At 39.2% G+C, this 26,376-nt stretch overlaps 1 protein-coding gene across 50 annotated transcripts in view; it reads left to right on the forward strand.

The window, feature by feature from the left end:
* Positions 1–26,376, forward strand: part of nrxn3a (neurexin 3a) — a 387,994-nt gene that overhangs the window by 339,954 nt on the left and 21,664 nt on the right. The gene's annotated exons all lie outside the window — the stretch shown is intronic.

The raw sequence follows: 26,376 nt of genomic DNA on the forward strand, positions 1-26,376 counted from the left end.
CAGAGGGGCTGCAGGGAATGATAACAGGTAGTCTGGCGTAAAAGGTTTAAGGTGTTATAGCTCAGTAAAATGTCATGTAGCAGAGGGCAGTGATTCCACTGAAAAAAGCACTGTGAGCCAGCAGAGACATGGAAGATGATCCAGCAGACTTACACGTACCAAAGTAAATCCGAGACTCAGACTTGACAAAACCATGGGTACGCCTAAAAAAATCTCAAATCCTACTGTATATTGGCACACTGGCTGTCTGTTTCTCTAGAGTCCTCAGTTACAGTACACAGCATAGCAGGAATGTGCACATCTGTAATGTGGGTTACAGTCCATTGCTGTCAGGTTAACAAACGGGAAAGTTAATGGAAACCACCCCCATACCCCTGAAGTAAAGTGTGTTTTTCAGTCTCATGTCTGGCTTAATTTAAATCGTGCTTAACGACTCTGATTCAGGTGGGAAATACTGGTGGACGCAGAACCTATTTTGAGTGAGAACAAAAACAGAAATCATAACAGAAATCTGCACAATTCAAGTAGAGTTTGCCATTAGAGATAAAACGCCTTAGGATAAGATTCATATATTACTAACAAATAAGGGAGAATTCTAGCTTGCATATGCAAAGCAGCTCATGAATGTTTAAAATGAGCTGCTCTGGGTAACAGGTGCTTGCATCTAATTTTAGTTAAGGTCAACTAAAATTGTGAAGACAGACTTCAGTTTAAAGAGCAGAGCTCCAGTTTATAAATGTATGGGCTGCACTAACTATGTCACTTAAGCCTTTTGGTTTGGCACATAGATTTTTAAATTTAATTTAAATGCGTTGCTTTCTTCAAAGTATAGCTATAGATAGACATAATCGGTAGATGAAATGTAAGATACTATTTCACAACCACAAGTACAATCAGACATTTCCAGTTTTTCTTCAAGTAAACTATATACACAGCATTTTTTTTTTATTTTGCTTTTCACTTTCTTGTTATTGCAACACAACCAGGCCTCTTTAGAGTTAGGTGAAATAAAGCCATCGCACGTCTGTGAAGAAATATTTTTCCACTGCTTATAAAAAATAAAACAGGGAAAAAAGTATACCCAGTCTTTTTTCTATTTCAGATTTAAAAAATAGTGCAGTATTCTTTTCTAATCTAATGTGATTTTGTGTGGTAAAACACAGCCAATATTTCATTTTTATTCTCCTTGATCATGTTGGATTGCCCACATATCATTGATCCTTGTTTTCCAGTGTTATTTCTTGGGAAATCACATGGTAGCTTTAATACTACAGAATTAATCTTCAATTGCTTGCTTTTTTTTGCTGGTTTTAAAAGGCTTTGCCTCCTTGGGTGTGTCAATAGCTATAGTTACAGTGAAGTGGTCCCTAGGACTGTATAACATTATTTACATGACGCTTTGTTACTAAGGGTATATTCCGCCCAAGACAAACGTTTTGTAACAGATTACGGAGTTAGTGTGGGGGCATATTCTAAAAGAAAAACTTAAACATAATTCTTGAAACAGCCTTGGAAAATCAAGATGTATGCAAAACTCACAAAATACTACACAACAAACTACTTCACGTGCTTCAGCACAGGGGTAACTAATAGATTTTGTAGATTTTGCTTCTTCTTAAAGGAGCTTAACTTAATGATTGAACCGTTTTGCCTTTTGAAAGTGTTTATTGAGCAAAGTGTGAAATTTGTTTCCAATAGTGTAGTAAGCATAAGAAAACATGTATAAAGCCAATACACTATTGTACTCTGAATGATCCTAATCTTCAAGTATTCAGTCCATTGAATTTAATTATGCTTTCTCAGTGGCATTAATTTCAAAGATTGGCTAGTATATCCTTTGTCAGCCTTTTGAAATGTTTTTATTGCCAGTACAATTTGAATATACAGTACATGTACAGTAAGTGCACACACGGTGAGTACAATTAAATTAAAAACTATGAAAACGTTACTTAGATACAGCATTTGCAGAACTAGACCCCTAGTGCTCACATTAATTCAGAATTTGTCAGTTTTGCTGCTGAAGACCCAAAGGAAATAAAATCACTTTGTAAGGGTCTGTAAGTCTCATGCTGTACTGTATGTGCAGCAGCAAAACAGACTGCTTTTCAAACGTACCATCACTGTAAGCCAATAAATGTCACTGGTTTAGCAAAATATAATTACACCGGACATTTCATAGGGACTCAGGAACAAACACACTCAGTGGTCATTTTATTAAAGCAATAACTCCACAGAACATCCACCGAAGAAGAGGGGAAAAAATTTGCTTTGCCATTCCAGGGCCACAGAGATAAATACAGTCGCTGGAACAGGCAATACAAGGAGTAGAAAAGGAAAGATAATTGGAATTTCTCAAGCTGAAAAAATGTGTCTGTGTAAACTATTCGTGTTCTTGAATGGTTCTGGCATTCAATGCCCGTGTTTGTGTAGCACTACAATAAAGCTATATAGTATCATAAAATAAAAAATTGCCATCACTTATCCTTTCATTTCTAAATCTAAGATCACCAAACATATCCTCGTTTTCTATAGATCTAGTAGCATGCTAAGCATGGCCTTATGGTAAAAACCCATATAAATACTAAAAGCCTTTAAATGTTTTTTTTTTTCCAAACCAGCAATGGGTGATCACAGCGTCAGTGTAATTGTAGCTGTTTTAACAGTTACCGCTATTGTTTTCGAATGAAGTCGTAGCATCTGTAAGCAATGCAGTACTGTGTAGAGAAATACATTGCTATAATGAACCTATAAATACATTGCTATAATGAACCTATAAATACATTGCTATAATGCCCACCTGAAGAAGGCTCCACGGCCTGAAAACCTCTCTTTTCAGTATGGAATAAACCTATTACTTGTTCCATAATGCAAATACTGTGTGTTAGTGTTTTAAGGATTGCAATATTTAGATATCAACAAATGTAAAGCAAGTATGTTATATGTATAATATATACCGTATATAAGAAAAAGTAATACGTTTATTCCATACTGAAAAGAGAAGAGAGAAAACACAACGTTTCAGCCATGGAGCCTTCTTCAGGTGTGAGAAAGACAGGGCAGTAGGCAAAGGTAATGTAGCGGGAGAACAAAAGCTGGGAGAGAGGAGGAGCGAGAGGAGGGAGCAGGGGACAGAAAGAGAGGCCAATCAGGAGGTATGAAGTCAGGATAGGTGAGGAGAGGTTTTGGCTTGGCCAAGGGCCTTGTCAATAACACTGCTAGGGTATCCTCTGTTGATGAAAAAGAGTACATTTTGAGGGCTTGGTTCTGGAAATTGATGTCGTCGCTGCAGAGCCGTCGTAGCCAAAGGAACTGTGAGAAAAGGAGAGTTTTTAGTGTGTTTGGGGTGAAATGAGCTATACAGGAGATAGTTGTGTGAATCACTGGGAATGTAATAGACCGAAGTAGAGAGTCCTGATAGTTAATGGAGAAGTTGATGTCTAGAATCGGAAGAGTAGTGAAAGATATGTTAACTGTATATTTGAGGGATGGGTGGGAGTTGGTGAAGTGATGCAGAAAGTGCTCAAGCTGGTCGTTAGAGCATGTGGTGGCACCGACGCAGTCATCGATGTATCGCTTGTAGAGGTCAGGGACAAAGCCAGTGTAGGAAGTGAAGAAGCATTCTTCTACACAGCCGAGAAAAATATTGGCATAGCTGGTAGCTATAGCTTGGCACCATTCTGGTGCCCATGGCAACTCCAATAACCTGCTGATAAAAAGGTTATTGAATGAGAAAGCATTCAGTGTGAGAACGAATTCTGCAAGGCGTACCAGGGTGTGGGTGGGTGGGTCAAGCGCTGTGCATTTGTCCAGCGTGTGCTTGAGGGCTGTAGGGCCATCACTATGGGGAATGACGGTGTAAAGATATGTAATGTCAATGGTAAAAATGTAGCATTCGGGGCCCTGAAATTGGAAATCATTAAAAAGTTGGAGGGCATGCTTGGTGTCCTTGATGTATGAGGGAAGACCTGCAACCAGCAGTCTCATGACGCTGTCGAGAAAGGCCAAGATGTAAGTAGTCGGACAGTTGCATCCTGATACGATGGGGCATCCAGGGGTGTCCAGTTTGTGGATTTTGGGGAGAAGGTATAATTGAGATACCTGGGGATGTTCAATGATGAGCCAGTTCACCTCCTTGAGGATCTCTTTACTGCTGATACGATAGGATAAGATGGTGGATACCACTTTCTACTGGTAGTTAGTGGTATGGTCCTGTTGGAGAGGGAGGTAGGCAGAAGTGTTAGTTAGTTGTCTAGAGGCTTTAAGGATATGTAGGTCCTTACGTCATACTACAACAGCGCCTCCTTTGTCCGCTGGTTTGATGACGATATCATCTCTGTTGTGGATAGACTGGATTGCCTGAATTTCTCCTTGGGTGAGGTTGGACCTGTGTTTGCTGGGTATAGAGAGTGCCTTGGGAGCTTGATGTTACGAAGCATTTTCAGGACCCTATGCAGACAGCAGAATCCGGAAGGGAGTGAACAGACACGGGGAGGAGACGAGGAACTGGGCTGGTAGACGAACAGGGGGTCGTGACGAAGGTGCGCAGGTGCTCGGGGGGGGGGGGGGGGCGTGGTCCAGGCAAACAGTCCAAGGGGAGTCCAAAGGGAAATACAGAGCAGGCAAAAGTCCAGAGCCGGGTGATCCAATCCAAGACAGACTTGACAAAGTTAAAAACCGGAGCGGGATCCGGCGAAGGGCTGGGGAGATAAACGGGGTTACGGGACCACGCACTCCAAGTCCCGGACTCGGCTGGTTCGGGATGCTGATAGGAGGCCTGTGCCCTCGAGCCGTGGACGTAGGGCAACCCGGTGGTAGGCGGGCCTCCGGGTGTCCGTGTTCCAATGCAGAGCCTGGAACAGAGTGAGCGTCTGGCTTTTAAGGTGGGCTGGAACAGGGAGCAGGTGCACAAAATCAACTAAAATGTGAAAGAGCCGGAGCGCCCTTAAGAGGGAGGGATTACATTTGTGACACTTGATTGGTGCATTGGTTAATGAAATTATCGACTGGTGGAAAACGGCCGAAGGGGGGAGTCCTCCATGTATATATATACTGTATATATATGCAATATATATGCTCTTTTGTTTTACTTAAGGAAATTAATGAATGCAATATGAAACAAAATCTTAGGAAGCTTCCCTTAAGCTAAGTAGTGGATACACTTTGAAGTGCTGTGAGTGCACCCGGATCCTGAATCTGCTCACCTTGACATCACAGAGATTGAGCCAAGGCTTTTTCCAAAAGTATCCAGTGCAAAATATGGGAGGTGCATATTGAACTGCATTTCGTGTATTTAGAATATGTGTGATCACCTGTAAATACACTGAATGAAATAATGTATTTTAAAATTGTTCTTGCATCTTCCTCACTGCACTTAGTTCAGATTATTTAAATCTATACTATAATAATGATGCTGCACAACCTGAGGGTCTCTTGTAAGGACTTCATGTTCTGGTAGTTGTTGAAAAAATTGGAGGAACATGTAAATCACAGCTTGCCTTTCTGCATTAGGTTTCAGCTGGGCTCCGTCATTCTGTGATGCCCACAGTGGGTATAGTATATTTTAATGACTTATGAAAAGCTGTATTATATGTAACATTGTGAAAACAACAGAACTCTTATCTCTGTGTCTACAGCAGAAAATGGATTGTAAATTTAATTAGAAGACAGTTGACTCTGGGCAATATATAATCTGTGTGGGAGTAGGTGGCAGGCAAGTATCTGAATAATTTTTTACATTAAAATGAAAAGATCAACATATGTATGGCACACTGCTTCATTATTCAGACAACCCATTCCATTTTGGTACCAAAGGATGTCTGATTGTTTTTTTCAAGTTTAGTTTCAGTGAAATTCCACAACACAAAGCTCACTGCAGCATGAAGTACACGTATGCCAGCACTAGAAGATTTATAGAAGGATAGAGAGCTGCCTACTACGATAAGAGGTTAGTCAAGGTCCATAGTTCTTCCCACACATGGGTTTCAAAAGCAGTTGTGTCTTCTGCATTGGTCAGCTATTGGTCTCTCCGTCTTCATAAGATAACAAGAAGAGGCCATTCAGCCCATGCAGGATGTTTGGTTGCTTGTAACTAATGGATCTGAGAATCTCAACCTGCCTATTACTGAAAGAACCCAGGGCATTGGCTTCAACAGCAAAGCTGGTCTTCTAGAAGACTTTCTAATTCTGTCAAGGTTTTGTGATGATAACCGGTTAAATTGACTTCAAGCTGTGAACACAGACATTAATAGGCAGCTGTATTAGCTAGAAGGCAGGAGAATTGAGTACAGAATATTTAAGATAAGCATTTCTGTTGGACTTTGTTGAATAGTAGTAGAGGTTTTGTCAAATTCACATTCCTGAAGCTCATTCAATAAACTTTGCTGAGGTGATAGGAATATTGTTTATGCGTTACACCCTGCTGATCTGATTTTTTATAGCTGATTGATCACTTTGGTAATGTTTCAGTAAACGGATTAGATCGGTCAACCCTGCATGTTTTTTTTCTTTATTCCATACAAATGTCGTAATCCCTGGCTTCAGGGGTCTTGTTTAAAACTGTCTGCTGTTAAAACCTGTGTTTGAACTCTACTTTTCTGATGGCTTTTTAAGCACTTTGCTTGTGTCTTATCAACTATCAGATGCAGGAGCACAATGAGCTCGAAACATTCAGGTTTCACAGTATTTACAACCCTTACAAACCCGGAAAGGAAGGTGAATGTGATGCTGTTTGGAGTCCTGCTAGTTTCCTGACCCTGAGACAGAGCTATTTTTGACCTTCCTCTTTATTTGTCCTCCACCAGTATCTAGTTGAGGTCCCAGAAGGTGAAAATTGTTGTATTGCATTACAGCAGTAGAACTCCAGGCCCTGACACATACATCTCTCTTTTATTAATAATATCCTCCAAGGGACTTAGAAATTTCCAATACTGCTAATATCAAAGGGATAATACCTGGTCTGGAGAATCAGTAATGCATTTTATCCAAGTGAAAGAACACTGTTTTACTTACATGAACAAACATTATGCAAATTAAACAAAAGTGCCAAGACAAACACAGCGCACTCCGTGAAGAAATCATATTGAAAGCATAACATGTGGTACTAACACCAAACAGTTTTTAAGAGCTGCGCATATTGGATGGATTGGTTTTCATATTTTAAGCACTACAGTAGTTCATTTTCCTAAATCTCAAATCCATTAAGTTGTTATTTTGCTTGATTTGCTTGATGCTGTGTCCTTCCTTATATTTTTTTAAGAGGGTGAAGGTTTTGATTTAATCAGAGTCTTCAGAACATATGGATGGTTACAAACGAAAGGAGGCTGTTTTACTGATCTAGCCGAGCTCAGAGCTAGTAGTAAGTAGCTCATTGATCCAGAGTTCTCTTCCGGACGTTTCTTGTTAATTCTCAGGTGGTGGAAAGTTTGGGAGTGATGAGAGCAGCTCACTCGAGATAAAATCAGATCAATATCCGATGAATATGCATGTGCCTGTCATGGAAGTGCTGCAGATTATTCAGTAAAAGGTGCCACAATGTCAGTTTGGTATTTGGCCTTAAGCATAAGAACCCGAGAGGTCACACACATTTAGTAACGGAAAACAACTGAACCAGATTTTGTTATTTTGCATCTTGATAACTGCAGGCTTGTTAGGAAAGTATACAGTATTACCAAGTCAGCTGAGAAAAGGACATGAAATTCCAGAATTTCTTGCTTCCAGTTCCTGGACACCCACAGATGCTTTCAGTCACACACTCAATGTGAGAAACGTTAGATAGCACCGTGAGACCCATCTCCCAGTCTGCTCTCGGCTCTTCTTGCACCACTTATTGAAGTTTTACTCATTTAATAGTTTATGCAGCCTTTGATCGTATCCCTCTAGCACAACGACTAATATTGCAGTTAACTCTTTTATTTTCCTCTCTCTTTTCTTGCTCTTTTAACACACTGCAAAGAATTGATAGATCTGAAAGTGTTTATCCATACACATACTTAGAACCTGATATTACTTAGAAAATCACTAACCTGCAACAAAGGAATAGTGTTCAAGTAATATGTAAAAGCTGGGACCCAATATACCCATCTCTCATCTCTTCAGTATGTCTTCATGCTTTAAATTGGGGCACTTTCTCTCTTTTTAGACAACAAAAGACTATTTTTTGTCTATAAATCACTTTTCCTCTTTATTATTTTTGGTTATGTAATTCATACATATATTTGGAAAAAAAGATGTTTTGTTTATTTCCCAGTGGCAGTAGTGAGGGAATTGCTCATTGTGCAGTAATCTAAGTCAGGTTAGTTAGTCAACGTTAGGTCAACAAGCTGCTGCTAGTGTTTGCCTTCTGGCTTAATTCATTCATACATGATCAGTAAACAGGTTTTCAGTATTTGCATTCATGTAACTGTGCATAGCTGTCACAATCATTTTATAGCACTGTGAACATGATGTGCCCTTTTTTAACTTTAAAAACATTTGATTCATTAAAATATTGCAATGCTTTCAATGTAGTGTACATCTGTATTCACTCTGCATCCTTCACTACCGTGTCCACCATTAATATGATAAAAATATCAAAACAAAATATTGAACTGCTTTTTTTATTTTATGATATAAAATAATGTATTTTTGTAGCCTGCTTTGCACCCATTGTTTTACTTAATTATAATATTCATTATAATAATATAACATTGAAATTAAATCATTTAAAAATAATGATAACTCCTTACATTTTGTATACTGTTTTCACAAAAGATCCCACATTACATCATTCTTGTTGGCCCATTTGTTAAATTTAATATAGAAAATATATTTTCTATATCTGCTACCCCAGAAGTACAATAGCTGTGGTTGGAACAATCCAAAATTGTATCATGAACAGAGGAACAAGTTACACCTACAGAAATATCAGATCTGGCCTTTGAGTTACAGTATAGCTAATATGACAGTTAGTTAGATATATACAATGTGGGAATTGGTGCAGGAAAATAATAATTTACTAACAGGCCATTTTGTACTGGGAGAGCACTGCTCATTCATCGTCCTTTGAGTTGGCTTCTGTCTCTCATTAATAGTTTTGCAGAAGTGTCTTTGGATTAGATGTGGAGCTTCAGAAATCCTAGCTGGTCGTACCTGAGCTCAGAGCAGACCTCCGGGAGGTTTGCATGCTTTATTTTGGACAAGAATAGAATTTATTTAAGGAGTCTTTTTTATTGACCTTCCCAGCCACAGCGGCTTGCTCTCACCAGCAGAGAGATAAATATCATCCCGAGGTGCATTTGTCGGTCTAATTATAGAAAACGCTTGACAGAAAAAACAATGCCTTGTGTGCAGCTTGTTAAGGCTGGGTAAGTATGCATAGTGGGATGAACAAAGTCCCGTTGATGTGTGCTGATGAAGCCATCAATCCCTCACCTGGACTCCCAACGCAAAGAGAGTGTTAAACACCCAAACCTGAGGGAGACCAGAGGCACAGATCACTTCCAGGGGCCCTGCCTTACTGCTCTCCACAACCCCGGCTGCAGAAAATCGATGCTTTTCTCCCGGTCGGAGATAAATATGTGAGTTTTAAGGGGGTTTCACTCTGTCCTTCACAATAATTCTGGGAGATGAACACGGTGCCCCAGTCTCCTCTGGTCACAACCCCAGATGAAGATCATTGTGCCGGTGGTCATGGTCAAAGTTTGTCTTTGCAGCATGGGCTTTGTAGACCTGCCTTTCAGTAAATCATGACAAAAGGTCTTAGTAAAATAAACTGTGATTTAGTAACTCTGTTACAGTGCACAAATAATAATGTAATTATGTGATAATAGTTAATTAAGTGTCTCTGTATGTATTGGACAGTAAAACTGTGAATTTTTAGTTGTAAACATATTATTTCCCAGGTGTGATTGTAGTTCTTGTAAGCTGACATGAGTGCCATTAATTTAAGGTACAAAATGCTATTTTTTCAGTGAGTTGAAAGCTTCTATGGCTTCATTCTTCATCACCTGATGGAACAATTGTCTTGGATAAAGGCTTCAGCCACATGGCTTGAAGTTGAGCTACCAATAATAACACTGGTGGCGCTGCACGTTCTGTACTACAGCAAAAGTGCAAAGAACTCGAAGCGAATTTTGAACATCTCCGTTCTGGTGATTTGTTAGGTGTTTGATTACTGTTCTCAGAGCAAGCAGGGGTTAATCCCGTGCTGCAGAGTAAACGGAAAGGAAAACGTTTCGGCTGGTGGATGTCAGCCCCACACCTAAAGGTTGTTTTTTTCATCTTTTTACTTTTCAGCATGAGGCTTACCTCAACTGTGTGACTTTGTAGCATGCAGGCTGACTCAACGCCCCACTATACACTTTTCTAGCCCTACAGCGTTTTACGTCGTTTTTGGAAATGTGAATGCTTGTCATCATGGTGACTCCGTGTGTTTCGGAAGAGAGAGAGACCTTGTTTTCTATCCTTCGTCTTCACTCACGATTAGCGGAGAGTTATGGGCATGTAGCACAGCTGCTGTTTCTCTTGCAGCCTTTTCACAGTGGCACGTCGGAGCTCAGCCCTCGCAGTGCAGCACGTTTCACACTGGCCATTTTGTCCATCCGAGAAGAAACCATACCATGAGGCTGAAACGCGTCAGAGCACAGGAAGCTGGGGGTGGATAGATTCATCACTACACCATATCATAGAGTGACTGTGGCTCCTTTTGTATTTTTTTTTTCGGACAAAGGGTTTTTTTTTTCATAGATTCGTAGGTTTGAAGAAAAGCAAAACGAAAGTGATCTCAAATGATTATTACTTATTATTATGACTATTATTACTTATACTTATTACAGGTCTGTGTCTGTGTAATACAAGTCAAACTGTGCAAGTCAGAAGTGCAATAAAGACACCTACAATTTAACCAGGACTTTAGGCTTATGTGTTTGCACCTTAGTGGAGAAATAGCCTAAACTCACAACCAGATGGGACAAACGGTATTTTCTTGTTTTTGTTTATTGGATTAGTGAACTAATCGCCACAGTGATTAGGATAGAACTTTACTTTTAGCTGTGAAAAAAGGCATAGGTACTGTACATGCTGCCAGTCTATGTGAACTGATAATGGCAAGAATGTTTTTTAAGTAGTATAAATGGTATCCGGAAAAAAAAAGTAAATGCAATTGTTACTATGTTCCAGCATTTTCTTTGCGCCTGTAGAAAATTGAAGCCATCACAAATAATAAGGGAAATTTGAAAATTACAGAACCTTGGCTTTCATCTTCTGAGTATCTCTCTCGTGGGTTCCAGTGTTAAATGTTTTTCTCCGAGTAGGTTCCTTCTCCTCTTTTCATCATCGGTGCTCCGTCAGTTTTCATCTGCATTCAGCAAGGTGTGAAAAATAAAAACAAGAGAACAGCCGTGAGCTCTCGATCCATTCCCAGGCAGAATCGATCCACACACCCCGCGTCTGTGCGCCTGTAATACTGACGTAGTATGAGTGCAGAGCTGTGTCATCGTGTGGCCACAAAACACCAGGGAGTGCATGAGGGGTTGGTCTAGGCTCGTCCATTCCGTGCCAATACAGGACCTTTGAGTCTTACACAAATTCATGAATAGGCCACTAATTACTTAATTGACCCCAGTGCTAAATCACTTTGATTATTAGGGATTAACTTGAATGGAACAGAAGACTTAAGGTTTCCCACCCTGTGAAGCCGGTTCTGGTTCAAACTGCTTGCAGTCACTTCTTTGAAATAGTAAAATTGCCAGGTTAGTATGAGAGAGATGAGGAGCCAGTGAGTTAACAAAAAAGAGTTGGGTCCTAGCTTTTAAGGTGCGACATCCTCACAGCTTGTGATTATCAGGTATAGTCCTGGGACCCACCCTGCAAGTCTCTCACTGGTATATCTTCTTTTCGGTGAAGGACAGTGAGACGGTGACCATGGACCTGTCTGTTTAAAGTACAGACTCACTGGAGTCCATCTCCACTATACAGTTTATCATTAGACTTTGTGATGTCCCTTATCAGAGGGGCCTTTTAACCATAATTCTCTGCATTTACAGAGAAGCCCACAGATACACAGTTGCCTTGTCATAAATCTTTATTAACACTTAATTCTAGGTGTAATAATATACCTTGCTGCTACACTGCAAATAAATTAAAAGCTGTATTTCCCATAAATGCTTGACCCACAGTATGTCGTAGTATATGAATTATATGTCTGACATTTAACAGATCAAATTCTTGATAGTGCATCCTTTTAGTTGCTTTTAGTTTGAATTATTGTACTTGTTTTCCGCATTGCTGTGGGAGAAGCAGAGCTCTGTAGCTGCATTGTCCTCTTGAGCTCGAGAAGGGAATTTTTTAATGTTTAGTTTCCAAGGTATCGGTCTCTTTCTTCCTTGTCTTTATGTCAGAATGAGTCACAGGAAAGACAAAAACCATGTTTCCAGGTCTCACCTCTTGCTTGAGATCTGAAGGCTTTCAGAAATGGAACTGTGAGAATGATGTAATGTGTTAATTTAACATTCTTTTACAACATACTGTAAAAGTGTTATGTGTCAATTTATAGAGCAGTAAAAAACATAAGACTGCTGCTAAATCAGCTCTTAATACTGAAGCTCTCACAAGCGTTTAGACAGCAAGAGATGCAGCCTGATTTTTTAATCAGGTTTTCTTTGATTTTCTTTGTGAGATCATTTTGTTCTCTTTTCAACAAAATGAAAACACTTTTACCTCCACCAAGAAAAAAAAATCTTTACCTAAATTCTTTACTTACTGCAACTTCATCATATTTTATTTAAGCTTGTGATACCCGTTAAGGCAGCTCTGTGGTGCAGTGGTCAGGATTCTGGACTCTTGACTGAAGAATTGCAGGTTCAGTCAAAGTCTCTCCTTGAGCAATGTACAGTATTTCATCCCCATTTTTCCAGCAAAATACTTACCTGTGTAAAATGGTAGAGATGTAAGTAAGCCAGATAAATTATTGTGTGCTGTATGTTAAAGTTCATGTGTGATACATTGACAGTGGATTTCTTGCTCAGATTCAAAATCTTAGACTCTTAGACTTGGTATATGAATCCCTTAATCACAAGTCAAGGTATGACTTTTTAAGATACTGAGAAGTCAAGCATGACTCTACTGCTGAGCAGCTCTACAGGTAAATGTGGTCTTGTGAGTGAGTATCAGATGTCAGATGTCAGATGTGTCTGTATGATCAAGATAAGGATGCTACGGACTTTGTGCAGAGAAGGTGTGTGTGTTGTCCTCAGCTCACCAGTGCTGGTGTGAGGCATTTTGCATTTTTTTTAGTTGATTAATGATTGTTGTTTCCAAAAACCCAGAGTAGTATAAAGCATAATATGAAAAATATTTATGCTTTATATTGTATTATCTAAGCTGTATGCATGCAAAGCAAAAACTGTGATCCAATACCTGTACTTGGTTTTAAAATTACTCTTAGTCTCCAGTCAGCACACCTCAAAATACATAGTAATTTCTCCACAAAAGCATTCTCATGAAAAATGATGAAATCAGAAAACTTTATGACCAATTTTTACATTTTTAATGTTGGCTTGTGACACATCACATTTGATTCTAGCCTTCTGTGCAATTATAGCACAGACTGGATAATTCTAAAACCTCCATTTATTAAATCTTTGCTGATCACTGAAATTTCTCAGGTGCTCAGTCCCTCCATCATCTCAGAAATGCCCCTTAGCAATGCATCTGTAAAGACGGGGGCATCCACTTTAGACTAAGGCAGCCCTTTGAAATAGAAAATCCTGTGATAGTTTACAAGTTACAGTAAACAGTTCATTTATGACTAAAATATGATCTGACGGAAAAAAAAGTGTCAGCAAAATGTGGTACTACAACATTACAATAAAGATTAATATTTTTCCTGAGTTCCATTTAAAATCCAATTACTTTCTAGGGCGGTTTGTAGAAGCCCATGTGGTGTGGAAAAGTGATATGTTTCAGAAGGTGCTGACTACCACAGGAGATAAGGAATATTAAGCATGGGCAGAGCCAGCAGGTCTTTGGAACATAACACCTGATTTATTGAAATGCACCATAGCATCTACCACTTCTAACTGCCAGCGATGAGCGAGCAGGCACTTCCAGACAAACGGCACTCATTGCTTTGCACACTTGTTCTGCCTGTTGTTTTCCTGAAATGTGCTCAGTTTCATCGTAGAGAAACTCAAGTTATACTGTAACTGGCCGGCGTGAGGCAACATTTCTAATAGCTGTGTGTTTTTTAATACTTGAGAGTTTCAACTGAGTTCCGTTGTGTTTTACAGGTTTACAGATTTTACTGTAATTGTCTCATGTCTCCGTTTTTTGCATTCTTCCACTTTACAGTATGTAGGAAATAACTTTAGAAATTGGTGCTGTAAGGGAAGTACAGTATGCGGCTTAAGTACAAAAGTTCAAAGCAAATTGATTTAAAATCCATTAACCACAGTAGCTTTCAAAACCTAAGCTGCTCCAAGTCCTGAAAATTTCTTGCAAACCTTAATAAAAAAAACCCTAAATCAAAATATTCTATTTCAAAGTGTGAAACATTTTTATTTAATAACAAATATGATAATGCATAATGCAGTCTTACAGATTGGAGTGTCAAATGCTTTAGGATGAACAGTTATTGTGAAAAATGACTACATTTTGTTTAGTGGAGCTTGGAAAACAGAAATTTTGCTTATCTCATTTTTCATTGAGCTCTTCTGCTACTGTACATGTATAACCTTTTAAGACTTCATTATAATTTAAGCAGATTTATTTCCAAGTTTAGAACAATAGTTTAACTTCATTTAGGACAAACTGCTTTTTTTGCTTTTTGTCCAAAATAATAACATTTTCATGCAATTTGCAGAAAATACTAATAAATATATTTAAATGTGCAGTAAATGTGCAGTTAGGCTCCATGGCTAAACCTATATTTATTTAAATGTTGGTTGACATGAAGTTGTATAAACACCTGTTATTGTCTAGCGTTTATGTTTTTACTGACTTCTAGCTAATTAAAGATTTTAATCTGCAGGAACAATAGAACCAGTATTAAACACAGACGTCCAGCAACTCCATTTTCTGAATAGGATGGCTGATTCTTTTTTTTTTTTACTTTTCTAATGTTTTCATAATGCTCTGCAGTGAAAAATTCAACAGACTGAATCTCTGATCTGGTCGTGTGAGATTGATGTCTGCATTACCAACTGTCATTTAAAAGCAACCTAGATGGGAAGAGAAATAATTTCCTTTGACGTTAGTTTATTTCACCCTGCTTGAAAACCTAATCTGTCTCTTTGACACCATGTAGCGGTAATGGGGCAAACAGGATCTTGTGGTGTTGTATCTTCAATACAGGGCATTTAGCTCTGCAGCATTTCCTCAAGCTTCAACAACAAGCATGAAATAATTGTAACATAAACCAGCATCACAAGAACATTCTCATCGCACACTATTTTTTTGTACTGGGATAGAGACGTCTTGTTAAGATTAAAGTGACGTAAAGTGCAGAAACACAACAGTCCATTAATAACACCAAGAACAGGATTAGACATGTACAGTAGATCTGTGGGAAAGCAGACCTGCACCTGCTTGTCATGAAAAGGTCTGGAAATAAACAAAACGAAGTCACAAACTGACTGGTTCGTGTTGGGTGGTGCAGTAAACCCTATGCGAAGAGGTAAGGACTGAAGGAAACAGGAGGTGCAGTACGGGGAAAACACACGCAGGCATTTAATGGTGCAAGAAAGTAAACAGTGAGAGTTCGTGAGGCTGTGAACAGGGAAATAAACAGCAGTACCCCGATCTGAGCAGGTCCAGAACAGGTTCAGGGTACAGCCCATGAGTCCATTCCGTGATCCATCCTGGGACGTGACAAGGTTAAAATCCCCGGGAAGGGGAAAACACGAACACACGAACATGGAGATCCAGGGATTTCGGGGCGAGCTCCTCCAGACCCCGGGCTCAGAAGCGGGGAATGTCGGGGATGAGGCCTATGCCCTCAGGGGACGTGGGTCGTGCTAGGCTGGCCTCACGACATCCACATCCTAATGCTGAGCCCTGAGCCCTGGAGGAATAAATAGGGGGAGACAACAAGGCTCACCTGGAACACATATAAACGATCACAGGGAGTAAATTGACAGGAGGAATTGCAGCGCCCTCTAGAGGTGGACTGTAGACCGTGATACAAACGAAGAAGGTCAAAACTGAGGGGAACAGAAATACAGCATGTGTGAGGATCAGGAGATGGAGTGTTACAGGCAACTTCAATATAAAGATACTGCCCCCTCTTAATACTGTCCTCAGTCTCCTAATTAAATAGAGGTGGTCATTAAAAGGTGATTGGTTCTTCAGTTGATGTGTTCCTGTGGGACATGTTCATGCTTGTGCTTAAACTGTTTCCATATATGTAAGGCGATTGAATTGAAATTGAGTACCTAATTCAGTTCATTCAAGAGTATATAGACGCTTTTGGCCATAGCAGTTTTGAGCCTAGTTTTCTGCCACTGTTTTGGAAATCACACTCAAAGCCTGCACTGCACAGTCTAAGCAGAGATATATAGCCATCTCAAGTGACAAAACCTTCCAAAGACGCGACTTTTGTGTTACTGACAAACAGAAAGGCTGGCTTGCTCTAACTGCATGAGATTCATTCTGAACCTTTTCAAATATTCAAGTTCAGTGATACGTGGAGTGATAATGCAATGCAGTGAGATCACAATTAACAGTCCTTTAAAACCTATTTCGTGAGCACAAGCCTTATTATTGCAATGGAATGCTGCCAATTTGCAGGTTTTGTTTTATTAGAACAAGATACTTTATCATGAAGGTCACTTCTGTTAACACAAATAACATGCCCATTTTCTTTGATTTAGAACATTTTCACTATCATACACAGTCACATTGTTTTTCTGACTAAAGCAATCAGATCTATGTGTCTTGTAGACAACACTGCACCTTGGCATTCCGTGCTGTTTTAATGGTTTATGGGCTATTGGCGAGTTATTTCACTTGTAGATAAATTGGAAAGTCGTTGCTAGGACGTTAGGAACAAAAGCCACTCTGAAGGCTTGTAGTTTTTCTCTATGCAACCTTTCATATTAAATGATAATCCTATAATTAAATATAATTTCATATTCTCATATCAAATGTAATATTTTGTGATTGTTTTTAAAGCAAAAGTTAAACAGGGTTTAGAAACACCTGCTCCTGAGAGTAAATCATTCTAGAAGGCCTTGGTCCTAAAGATGTGTATGGGTATATTTGCAAGAATTCTTCAAGTTACTTAGCCTGTAACCTTTCACTTGTCAATGTGTGATCTCAGGTTAGCATGAATTGTTTTATTTAAATTTATATAGTGTGACAGCATAATTGCAGTTAAATGATTAACGGGGAAAAATCGGTTTGAACAACTTCATCATTAAACGTTACTTAAATCCCAAGTCCACCTGGGGATCACTTTGTATGATGAGCACATCGGGGAGAATCCGCCTGGAAACATAAAGCAATACATTTCCAGGAATGAGCTTTTCAAATCGCGGAATTCCATTCATCACAAAGATAATTCGAGCATGATATCAGCTGAAACCTGTAGGCTGCTCTGTGGTATATTTTCTTCTAAGCATCGGGGAATTGCAGCTAGCTGTTAAAGACTGTGTGAAAACAGCACCAGTATCCGACTTCACACAGTACCAGACCCTGCTGTCCTCTGATTTCACAGGCATCAGAAGAAAACGGCTTTCCCAGGGCTGGTAGTATACAGAGATCCTGCGAGGCCTAGTGTCATGATTTATGCTACTTTAAAACCTATCTCACATGGAAACTAGATGATTAATGAGAAAAAGTGACAAAGGTATCATGTTTTGTACCTGAGTGTTTTAAGAAGTACAACACATCATTGACTGCACGCCTAAAACATAACATTGTGGCATCTCTGGATGAGACAGCACAGTTTTCTCTCTGCAACCAGAAGTCATTTGAATGACGCCGAAAGCTTAAAACTAGCTTACTTGCATAATACCAAGAAGAGTTTCTTGACATTCAAGGGATGCACATTTAAAAAAATTGTTTTGATTCTAAAAAAAAAAGATTTCATTTCCCAATAAAAATCTGCCTTGAGCATTAGCAATTTACCAGCATCTTTAAATACATATTAAAATGTAGCAGGGATCATTTGTGAAAATCTAGGTTTCCTTTTAACATGTTAATGTTCACCACCTGCACTCAATCTCACAAATCTCCAGTGAAACATTATTATGTTTTTAGTTTAAAGAGATGTTAAATTAACTCTGCTCTCCTAATTAGGTGGCCTGAGCCCATTGTGAAGGTGCGAGTCTAATAAAGTAAGTCTTGCAGGATGATGGCATTGTTCAAGCCCGATGTACTAGTAATTTAAATGTCACGGCTATATCCTAATCTGTTTCGTCCTCTGCCGCTGTGTGTTGTTTCATTATCTGACACTCTGTAGACAGCGCTCTGTTTTATCTCCTGCTCTCTCTTCCCTTTTCAGTATTAAACACTGTGGGGTAATAAAAGATGCTGCTTAAGATTTGAATCTGTAATTGAAGTAAACTGCATATTGCTTTCTAATTTTAGCATCTACACAATGAGTAAAGCTATCGGTAACTGTTTGTCATGAGGTCCCTCCTGACCTTGTACACAGTGCGGAGAGAATGATTAAAGATTAAGGCCAGAGAGGCCATTTCCTTTTATACAGGAAGATAAATGACCCCGTTTGAAACTGCCTGAAATGGCCTATGGCAATTAGAGTGTTGTGCACTAGAAACTGTGTTATGTGTCCAAATGGGAATAAAACAGTTGAAAATTTATTTTACTTAAACCCCTTTGGTGAGAAAAAAATAGAATTTTGTGTTTAAAGCCATATAACTTGATTGTAAAGAAATGTTGCTGACATCAGGATAACGTAAAGCTAGACCCTACAAAATAGGCTCCTGAGATCAAAAACATTATCCTATAAAAGGCAAAGCATCTTGTTGGGTTAGCAATCAAGAAGAAGTCTGCGTTGCTAATCGAAGTATTGATAAGGGATCCGCACAGCGCAAGTGAAACAGATCACTGTCTTTGCTATCAGTGTCCTGTTTGTTTTCTATGAGGACATCGAACGTGAAGACGTGTTACAATCTTCTGGAGCAGACCTGGCATGATGCCATTGATTGACTGTAATACAAGCTGTTTTCTTGTCATTCTGTCAAAGCCAAGATTGGACAAGATAACATTGATCCAGAGTGACCCAATCGAAGTGTCTTGCTCTAGAGATGATCGTCAATGAATGGAAGCGAAATATATTTTCTAGACCCCGAGTGTAATGATGCCCGTACCTTCATTGAATCATTTATTTCAGATTTTGTATCAGAAAAACAGCAGGAGCCTTTGTCCATTCGTTTTTTTTTTTAAATCTCAAGGTTATTAAAAATTGCCTGGGGGAAGAGAGCATGTTTTCTAGCCTGAATCTTACAGTATATTTGTCCTTCATGTTTTTTTGTTGTCGTTGGTTCAGTTTTTTGTTTAAAATTGCTGATGAATACAGATGCATTTCAAATCACAGATGTCTTTCACAAGCACTAAAACACTTTCAAACAAGACAGATTGTTTCTAAGCAGTTTATTAGTAATGAAAACTGGTGTTTGTTGTTGTTGTTGTTGTTGTCTTAATGAATACAAAACTGCTGTGAGGAGGTATTAATTAGTAAAAATTATACCAGTAGGAACGGTTTTCCTTCTGTTTTCGTTTCTTACTATAGTAGATATTACAGATAAATACTCAGTGAAGTTCAGGGTAAAAAAAAATTGTATCAATGAATCTAAAATAATAAGAATGAATTGCATATGTAGAGTATTCATTTCATCCCAAAAGATCCCAAGGAAGGCGAGATTACGTACATCCCCAGTTTATATAGGAACTTAGCCAGTACAACATGGATTCATGGATAATACTCTTGAAGACAGTACCACAGGATATTAAATGACCACAAGGCCTACAGATGGCAGAGCACCACCTACAGGTCTGCCAACACCACTAACAGCAGGAACCACAGTTTCCTTGGAGATCTCTCATCCAAGTACTGACCAGGCCCTGCTTTGCTGAGCTTTTGAGAGCTGAAAAGATCAGACTACCATGTGACAATGCTGCTGTAATCGATTACCTCTTCCTCTCCAAGGTCGTTTTTATTAGCTTTCTATCCATTTATTAATTTCCCCTTGTCTTGTCTTGTTTATATCTCATTCCTCTGCTCACTCACCCCTGTTGTGTATTGTCTTAAATGGTGGCCATTAATTATTTAAAACAGTGTTGGTTTAATGTAAAGGCAAGCAGTCACATAACCTGACAAACACAGCAGCATACTTACTGACTCAGTTGTTTGCACTGCGGAGGTTTCACTGTCATCTGTGAGAGCCCAGGTCCCAGTCTGAGGCACATGTACAGTATTGAGTGGTCAAAATCCATTTGGAAGGAGCTTTACAATGTTCTTCTACCTTAAGGTGAAGAAATGAAAGGATGAACGGTGCCATACTCTGTACATGTGATGATGTCCTATTATTAAGCATAATGTAAGGTTGTGTTGCAGCAATCTTTGCAGTCTGTGTTTGGCTACATTTTAAATATCCCTTCAAGGGAAAGCTTTGCCTTTCGATGAAGACCGGTCTGTATCAAAATGCATAATAGTATCAGTCCCCTTAGTTAATTAAAAATCACAAAAAAGTAACCAGCTGTCTTTTGTGTGTTAAAGTGGACTAAATTCTACCTTTGTGACACAGGAGTTAATTGCCCATTAAGCTTTTACAGTATGTCTTTTTTTCTGATTATGTTTTTTTTTCACATACAGTATCATTCAGGTGGTGCATTATTGAGCTTCCTCCCTGAAATGCACCTGTCAAAAATTCATACAGTGTTTCTGTTGGTATAGCTGGTCAGAATTGGTAACTGTAGAAATAACAAAGGCAAAACGTAATGAAACGATTTAAAGCCCCTTTTTATGAATAAGAAGCCAGCGAAAAGTGTCCTAATTTTACAGTGTCTAGGAGTTCTGAATCCTTTGTTCAATGTGCTAAAGGAATGTGTGTTAGTCAACAGCCACCCCTGCTGCTTCTACTGGCTTTGCTTTTCCAATGGCTTACTGCTCATCCCATTAATTATTTTAGACTGGCTCACATGCAAGACTTAGGCCATCCCTTTGGGGTAAATGTAGTGACTGTCTTTACCCTTTCTTTCAACATAAAAAGGTTATATTAGATGAATTATTGGATTTTAACATGACATGTAAAATGAATGGCTCTGCATTCTGCCCACTAATGTATTCTGTGGTTATATGACAAAAAAAAATGTTTATACATGCAGATAGATACTGTGAAAATGTATCCTTTTTCTGGTGTGTATTTTAAATTGTACAAATTGTACCCTCAAATTTCTGATTTGGTAGATATATTTTTTTAAGTCAAGAAGATATATTTTAAAGTGGGTTTTCATACCAAAGGAATTTCTTGCATCATTGCTTTTGAGATATGATATCTATATTTGTATATATATATGCAGATTTATTTTTTTGAGATGCATTATTAGGATAATTTAATCAATAATTCCAGTTTCAACAAAGCAAAATTGTTTCCTGACTAATGATATTAAGTCTTCACTTAATGTTCCAGTCTGATTTCCATCTAGAAACATTGACTCTTAAAGAAGAAGGATATTGGAATACACTGGTCCGTTTTGTATTATGAGAAGCAGTGAACCTCACATTTGCACAGAACTCTAGAACCAGGGTAGATGAAGTGGAAATGCCCTCCAGCTGGTTTTATTTCCCTGTAGCACTGAAGTGAACCGAGTTCTTGATAGCGTTCTTCTCTTCCGTGAAACACACAGCAGCATGTTCCTGAGGTTAACGTCACCATAAACACAGCCATTCAGAGTAAGTCTGATTCAAGCCTCGCCCAGAATGTGATGCCCCACCGTTTTTCCTCAAATATATCTGAAAATTCATATATGCTGCCCTCTGTCTATTCCAGACGTCTGCAATATGAAGCAGGCATGTCAGTCTTATAGGACTGAAAGATTCACGGTGTTCTTGTAGGAGTTTGCTTTTTAAGAGATGAGAGGCATCACTTTCGGAGTAGCCCTCATACATACCTACTCTAATTTTTTATGACGTTCAAAAATGTTGTTGTTGTTCACATTTCACATTTTATAAGACTATGATCAATATATACAAATCAAGCAACATTAGTTTTAAAAAGCTGCGGTAGAACAGACCTGGAAGGCGTGAAACCCTCAGAAATACTCCATTATGTCATGTTAAGGCTTAAAGACAGTAAAATTAGAGCGGTATAGAAGTCTTCAATTCAGTTTTAAATATAACGAGTTAGAAAAGTCAGAAAAGTCAAAAAAAATAATTTTGCTCCTTTTTCTGTGGCCCACCCTTAATTACCCATGTATTTGAAGAAAGGGTCAGTCCAATTAATACCTGTGTTTAATAAGTGGTTTGAAGCTTTTAAAATGCTCTTCTCTTTATCGGTACCTTAACATGCTGTATCAAGAAAACACTGCTTAAGCTGACCTCTATTAAATTACTTTTTAGTGAGAGAAGCATGAGGAGAAATGACACATAATTCATTCAGCAGCTAATTATTTTCCATTTAGGGTCACTGGTGAGCTGGAATTGTACTTTTGCTGTCTTTGAATCTCTCACGGAGAAGAAAAATATCTTTTCAACACTGCCAGTGTTTTAAAGGAGTGGATCTCTGGGAGTTCTGTGAAACAACAATTAAGTTCTGGAACTGACAGTAGCACACTACCCCCTCCTTCCAAGAAGAAACATCTACAGTTGCAGCTTGGTTCATATTTTAAGGAAAAAGAAAGTACACCAAAGCCCAAGAAGTCTGAGCATTTTTCCTGGGCACAGAGAGAAGAAAAAAAAGTATGGCCTGTTTACTTCAGTTCAGTAACTGGTCTACCGACACAGCAGTTCAAAATGGTAATGATTTGCATATTATGCTTAGGTATATATATTTTTTTCAGGGACATCTGAAAGACAGTTTGATTCTCAACTTATTTATAATCATTTAATGTTCTATCTCAATACTTTTCTCAGTCCATTCAACAGCTGTTGAACATAATGTGCATGAGGTCTGTATCCTGTTTGTGTTGCTACTGAATGCTAAAATCACAGAACTCAGACCTTGTGAAGTTCCGCTTGCCAATACATACTGTACGCTAATGAATTCTTAAGCCCCCTTTCATATAGAACACTGAATATCTGAAGAGCTTCAGATTGCAGCACTTGAAATTTTGCCATCAGTTTCCTGAAGTGTAGTTCTGTCTTTCAAAATGGTGCTTTACGGTCAGAGAGTGCATGAAAAGGAGACTGTTCAATATTTAAGAGCTTAGAATGTTTTATTCCCATTATTTGATTTTGTCAGCTGTACAATCCTTGCTAACTGTTTTCTAAGATGTATCGACAGCTTATAGACAGCTGGTTATTATTGGATAGTGGTTATTATTGTATTATTTGATATTTGTTATAAAAAACAACAGTACATTTCATTTTAGGTAAATTTGTATTTTCATAGGATTATTAGATACTAAATTAAAGCTTACAAAGGATTTTGTCTTCATTAGTCTATTTTTATCTCCACTGTAGCCAAAACAGTTAATTCCTCTTTAATTGAGATGCTCAGTCTTTTTCCGCATAGCTACTCTGTGTCTCCCTCCTACCCACTGCACACAGTAGGATGCTAATATTTTTTGGCACTGTTGGCTGAGTCTGTCAGTTATTTTATAGCAGAGCCGCAGTGAATATTGTGCATTGATTAACCAGATTTGCATAGGCAGTGTGAGCCTCTAGGCAAACAGTTGAATGCTAACCAACAGCATAACAGAACAATGGACCCAAAACCCTGTCTCCCTGTGTAGCCAGGGGGGACATCTGCCTGCAGAAGCAGAGAGGAAGGAGCTACAGCACAGATGAGGCAGCGATAGTCTAAAGTTTCTTCTGCATCAGCTTGGCTGGGTGCTTCTCAGGCCGCAGTCGAAAATACACAGCCAGTTCTTCTATGTACCCTTTGGGACAGTCCGGGGCTCAGATTTACAGAAGCTGACAGCCTGTGAGGTCTTCTGCTCCCTTTCTGTGTTGGATCTGTAAAACGTCAATGTTTCTGCACATTCACGAAGCCTTCTGACTCTGGACTTGCTGGCAAAAGTATATCCAGACAACCCCAGAGACCTCTGCTGGCTTCAGCTTACTGGTGAAATCAATTTGGTGGTTTAAGCTTCTTACCTAGAGGACTGTCTCACCCATCACAAAAGCAGAGAACAATTCAGGAATCATTTTGCAGAATTGCCAGACTTAGCTCAAATGAAACCACAGGCTCGACAAGCATGGCAAGTAAGCTTATCTCCATAGCCCCACAGAGCGCAGCCCCTCAAAGGCACAGTACATTGGTTTAATGCACTCAGAAAGCTTAGCTGATTCCCTGCCAGCCACAGGCCTGCTTTGTGAATTGATAGGGTTCTTCATTTCATTAGGACACTAAATAACCATTCAGCACATGTTTTTCTCGCCAGTTTATAAAAGCAACTGCAAATTTATTAGCATTTTCTTTGAACACGCTTCCATTGCAAATGTCCCACATTGTTGTAAATGATATGTTTTAAATTTCAAGGATGCTTATACCCACACACTATCTGAATGGGATGCATCAAAGGCAATCGTGTCTGGTAAATGCACAAAAAAAAGACAGAATGGCGTTTTGATAGCATTTGTCTTCTCTCCTTTGACATGATGATGAAAATTCATTTTGAGGTTAATTTCTCTTTCTTTATATCATATAAGTCAACAAGCAAAGTGGATTTTTGAATTATCCACTAGCTGTGCCAACACTTACAAGACTACAAACGACCTTGAAATGACATTGCTGGTTGGTCAAGTCACACATTTCTGAACCACAAGGTTGGACATGGGAAGAGAGGTTGCTTTTCTATTTCTGTTTGTAAGTAATGAAATCGCTCTTTGGAAAGACACAGTAAATTAGCTACACTGTCAAATGCTTTACTACTTCCTCAATTTAATTTTGCTTTATAATAAACATACTATGACAGGGTCAAGCCCAGTACAGTGCAGGGGTAGTCTCAGATCCAAGATAAATGTCTTTATGACAGGTAATAGCTCAAACACATCCAAACCACAAAACACGATTTCTCCACCTTTTCAGTCTCTTAGGGTCAACTGCAACAAACAAGCAGAGATGACGTGGATCTGCATATTATGCTGTGTGCTAGCTAGTATGGTACTCGCTAGGCTGTAGGGCCCATCCCCAGCTGCATGCTCAATTGCTATGAACAAAGATGGGGACCAGCTGATAACATCCATCGTCTGGTACTAAGGAACAAGCACTGCAGCCATCTGCCCATATAGCAGCTGAGCAACTGAAGGGGCTCTCAATCAGAAAACTAACATTTTGTTCTATGAAAGAACCTGATAAGAGAATTTTTAACACACCCTTGTGTTTTGCTATACAGAATTTAGTAAGGCAATACCACACACACCTTTACCACTGTGCCCCCAGTTGATCAATATCCCCGTTGCCTCAAAGAACCACCAGCACTCCATCACAATACACAGACCAGAGATCAATTACACTCAAGTGAGACAGAACACCCTTATGAGAATATACTTTATATAATGTATTTGTCTTAATTTCGGCTTGCTGCCCTCCCAAAATATTTTATCTCAATATCCAAACTCATTACCACATACAGGTGCTACAGGCCCTACTGTACAGTATGTGTTTTAGTACTGGTGGCATCTCCCTTCATTGTTAGTACCTGAAGACAATGACTACTGTATTGCAATTAGAATACAATTTTTAGTTTATTGCAACAATATAAGTCTTAACATAGAAGTAATAACATACATATTAGCAGTAGTAATAATAATAGGTACATAGTAATAATATTTCAGTAAAAATTTGCCAGGACATTCTGGAACTTCCCCATTGAATCCACAGTTCCACTGTAGTCGGTGCTGAAGGTAGCAGTTTGTTGTAAGAGGTGGGCTAGCTTAGTCCCTACTGTAGTGTCATCTAGGGAGCAGAAGCAGGTACTTCAGGTTTGTTGCAGCTGAGCCCACTTGTAGCACACAGCTGTGGACTAATTGCGGTTTCCAAGCTGCTATTCATTTTTACCAAGAGTCCTAGTGTAGCTCTCACCTCGCAGCTGCCCCTCGAGCTCGGCTCCTCCCAGCCGGGCGGGGTGAAGACGACCCCAGGACAGGCGCTGGGTCAGCTCCACGGCGGGCGGGGTGTGGCAGCGGCTGGCCCTGCTGCCCACACGGGTTTTGGAGCCCCATTGCGCGTCAACTGTTGCATTTTTATTTTGCTGGCACGTTTCTGTTGCTGT

This window comes from Lepisosteus oculatus, chromosome 8 (genome assembly GCF_040954835.1).
Source record: "Lepisosteus oculatus isolate fLepOcu1 chromosome 8, fLepOcu1.hap2, whole genome shotgun sequence".
In the NCBI taxonomy this organism is placed as follows: Eukaryota; Metazoa; Chordata; class Actinopteri; order Semionotiformes; family Lepisosteidae; genus Lepisosteus; species Lepisosteus oculatus.